This window comes from Dreissena polymorpha, chromosome 6 (assembly GCF_020536995.1).
Source record: "Dreissena polymorpha isolate Duluth1 chromosome 6, UMN_Dpol_1.0, whole genome shotgun sequence".
Lineage (NCBI taxonomy): Eukaryota > Metazoa > Mollusca > Bivalvia > Myida > Dreissenidae > Dreissena > Dreissena polymorpha.
The window spans coordinates 76838530-76843529 of NC_068360.1; positions in this window are offsets into that span (position 1 = coordinate 76838530).

Sequence of the window (5000 nt, forward strand, 5' to 3'; positions counted from 1 at the left end):
GAATCTTTACAGGGAACTATTCAAAATAGCGCCCGCTGACTATGCGCGCGCATCTTTACAGGGCACAATTAAAAATAACGGACCTGTGAAGTTTATATACGCAAAGAAGAAACTAATTTATGTGAGGTTTAATATATCTTTATAGTCTATTTGGAGGGGAAATAGGATATAAGAATTCAACTGTGGTAAGTACGTTGGCACTAAGGTGACACCACCGCTCCAACAAAAGAAGTCGGGAAAACACAAGTTCTTCAAATTTTCTTAAGTTAAGTTTAAGTTAGTTTCTTAATGAGATACAATAACAATGAGCGCCCAGTACATTGCAACTTATGTTTGATGGGGTATTGGTATGACATTTTAACTTGTTTGGGAGGTTTCAGTAAAAGTATGTAACATTTTGAACGCAATTCCTTTTATTGTAACTTCTTATTTGTTACCTATAGCTTTCACATGTGTTAGTTTAGCACACCGGAGCATGCTGCGCTGTTGTGATAATGCAGTCCTTTGCCCGTATTCGTGTTGGGTGCTTTTTGTGGTGTCAACTTTAAGCGCGTTAACAATTTTAAGGCCACACTTTTCGCTCTATCTCATCTTGATGAAATTTGGTCAGAATGTGTATTTTGACAATATCCAGGCAAAGGTCGAAAGCGTATCAAGTGGGGTTAAAATCGAGGTAACGAGGTTAAGCTTGGTGAAAACATTATAACTGGTAAGCACTAAATGTGTTGTTTGTGACATTATTAGGACGAAACTTCCGATTTTTTAAATTGAACACATTCTTGCCAAATTAAAAATGTTGTGACGAGTAATCTAAAACTATGTCGAGAGGTCATATCTTCGACTATTGATATACAAATGTACCACGCACAAAAGCGATTTAAGGCAATTAAGCCCCAACCACTGTTGCCGTTAATTGCAATTTTGAATTTTGTTAATTTTATGGTATGCAACAAGTCTGTCGAAGCGTTTTGAAATGTTGTGGATCTAGCCTCTAATACTCTTCAGCTTCTTGTGCGAAGTTTGTGTAAGATAATGTAAAGTCATTAATCAACTATATCGTAAATTAATTTTTACTGGAGGGATTTTGTTGGCCCGATTCTTTTCCAACTGCTTGACGGATCTCGATCGACTAAATGCCGGATGCAATCAATCTAGGCCTTATTACGACCAACCTTCGCGCAGAGACATGGTGTATAATATGGCTTCTTATAAACAACAACAATAGCATGTGCTTTAGCATAAGGCATAGTCATACGTTTACATATTTTGTTGCTTAAAAGAAAAATGAATTGTTTATATACAATTGTTGTTTTATCAAATTATCATCATAACATGGAAATACATCCAAAACCATTAAGTAAAATTATAAATTCTTAAAAGAACACAATGTATATACATATTTATACAAATACTGTGATATTGGGCAAAGATAAATCCCCAACCACAATATGTTCTTGATAATAAACGAGATATCCTTCCACAGTTGGAAGTTCAAAACAAAAATATTTAAACTTGCGATGTACAGTTTACATTTTTACTTACTAAATACAAATACGCAGTACACGTTCATTAACAATCTAACAACTCAAAAACAGACAAAGTAGAACAACCATGGGATGTATTTGAACGACAAATAACGATAATAACTTCATAAAGTACAATAGCTTAAAATATTAAGCTACTTTGAAAAAAATTATATCGAACTTTTTTAGTACAGGTAAAGGAACGTTAACCATGAACCCAGAGCACTCAAATACAACGATAAAAGAAAAAAATACACGTTATGTTGACCATCTAGAAGTACGAGGACGTCCATATTGTGAACGTGTGTGTGTCGTCATTGGTATCGATGAACGACACGGCAATCACGGTGAAACCGATGGGGCTATTCTCGTCTAATGGTAAACTCGGAGGCAGGTTGGTATCAGTTGAAATCTTTTCATAGATACAGAGAAAATTTCAAGTAATAATAATAACATTATTATAATTTCAACTGGTATTTCTCTTCATCACCCATCTCCTCCTTATCATCGACAGCAGCAGATGCAGAATCTTGTTGATGATGATGATGATCATCATCATCATCAGCAGCAGCAGCATCGTCTTCGTCATCATCATCATCATCATCAGCAGCAGCAGCAGCATCGTCGTCGTCATCATCATAATCAGCATCATCAACATCATCATCATCGTCATAATCATCAGCATCAGCAGCAGCATCATCTTCGTCATCATCATCATCATCAGCAGCAGCATCATCATAATAATCATCAAAAATGTTTTCGCATTGATCCAACGTGATCAAGCATCACTTAAACAACAGACGTTAATATCATATATTCGAATTGTTGGAAAACGATATTAGAAATAACTGTTTGTTGATATCTTGTATTTAAAAGCGATATTCGATTGTGAAATGATATTCATTTTTTTGTTCGCATCACAAACAGTATTAAATAATAAATAACAATTGTTTTGTTCTAAACCGGGATTTTCCGTTTCATATGCGCATTGTTACTCCGATATACTTGCTAATCGCTACGTTGTTACTCCGATTGATATTAGAGAACACAATCAGAATATTGAGGTGTTACAATGGTTCACGATGACAATATATTTCATCATCAGAACTATTGTGTACCCATGCAAAATATTAAATATAAATTAAACATTCCGCCATGCCGGAGGGAAAACCACTTATTATAGGTTCGAACTCATTTACATATGATTACCGCAGTGTTGGCTTGTAAAAGGGTTAATTGAACAAAACAAATATTGAATGGCGTTTGTCGATATTCATTTTGAGTCTATTGATTATAGTTTCAAACCCATACTAGTATTTTTTAATATCTGAAGATTTTGTTTTTTATCTGTTTACGCGTTAACTGTTCACATATCACTGATAAGTTTCATAAAATATTCATTTTTGAATGTATTTCCTGTCACAATTGAGTATGTGCAGCCTAACGACCCGGCTTTTGTCAAAGAGCTCCGGCAATCATTCGTTGCTACAAGAAGAGTGATGACGGTGAGACATCTGTGGAGCTTCCTACTGGTGGGCGCATTCATGGGTACAGTTTTTGATTATTATTGTTTAATTTTGTGTTTTTCTTCTGTCGAATGTTTTTTTTTTTAAACTTCTATAACAATATCAATTATTATTATACAGAAGATGTAATATAATTCACTTACATTGATACTCCATATTAAAAATCAAGATCAATGCTTATGTATGCGCTGAATTCCAATCTCATTTTAGTTGCATTATTCCTATAATAATAAAAAACACGCCTCAATAATTGCATGGCATCAACTTTAGTCATATGTTCGTTACGGATTTAGATGGGCTGGGCTTGTTTTTGGTAGTTAGTTAATTAAATTTTTGAAGTATACAAATGTCAATGAAAAATGTGCATCAGGTTTCGAAAGAGGAACAATTCTGCGTCTTTACATTCTGTTATAAAAATCAAAATAAGTAAATGAATATAAATAAATGAATGAATATTATTTATATTATTTTTATTTATTTATATATACTGATTTGAAAGTCTGAATACTTGATGTGAATGCGAAATCTAAAACGGAGGTTTACAAATGCCTGAATTATTACTTCCAAAGCACGACGTCGGTTTGAACCTATCGCTTTACCATTCGTTATAAAATATTATCATTAAAATATGGTAATTAACATATTTGATAAATATAACATTACATAGGTATTTTTATACGAAAATCACAGCTTTTTTGTTTATTATTTATTTGTATTACCACTCAGATATTATGTATGAGGCTACTTTTTTTCAACACGTTTTCATTTATAGCATTATGCACACAATACAGAAGAAAGCTTTAAATGTCGGCCACAACAAATCCGTATAAGCCGTTCCGAGACAAACCCTGTATAGGTGACATACTTTGTTGATGTTAACTCTGGATAGGTGACATACTTTGTTGATGTTAACCCTGTATAGGTGATATACTGTGTTGATGTTAACAAACCCTGTATAGGTGACATACTTGGTTGATGTTAACAAACACTGTATAGGTGACATACTTGGTTGATGTTAACAAAACCTGTATAAGTGACATACTTGGTTGATGTTAACTCTGTATAGGTGGCATACTTGGTTGATGTTAACCCTGAATAGGTGACATACTTAGTTGGTGTTAACAAACCATGTATATGTGACATACTTGGTTGATGTTAACAAAACCTGTATAGGTGACATACTTGGTTGATGTTAACAAATCCTGTATAGGTGACATACTTGGTTGATGTTAACAAACCCTCTATAGGTGACATACTTGGTTGATGTTAACAAATCCTCTATAGGTGACATACTTGGTTGATATAATCAAACCCTGTATAGGTGACATACTTGATTGATGTTAACAAACTCCAAATTCATGTAATCCTGTATAGGTGACATACTTGGTTGATGTTAACAAACTCCAAATTCATGTAATCCTGTATAGGTGACATTCTTGGTTGATGTTAACATATCCTGTATAGGTGACATACTTTGTTGATGTTTCTGTATAGGTGACATACTTGGCTGATGTTAACAAATCCTGTATATGTGACAAACTTGGTTGGTGTTAACAAATCATGTTTAGGTGACATACTTGGTTGATGTTAACAAACCATGTATATTTGACATACTTGATTGATGTTAACAAATCCTGTACGGGTGACATACTTGGTTGATGTTAAAAAACCCTGTATAGGTGACATACTTGGTTGATGTTAACAAATCCTGTATAGGTGACATACTTGGTTGATGCTAACAAACTCCAAATTCAACGTCGTGTTTTATTAAAACTTTAAATGGTGTGCATACAAATACATGGTATCAAATATAAAAAAACAACAATAGCGTGTGCTTTAGTTCTGTACTGAGTTTACATTAATATGAGCCGCGTCATGCGGAAAAGATATTAAGCGAAATGCGGCCAGTGTAGGTTTATTTTCAGTTACGCAATCTTGTAGGAACAACCCT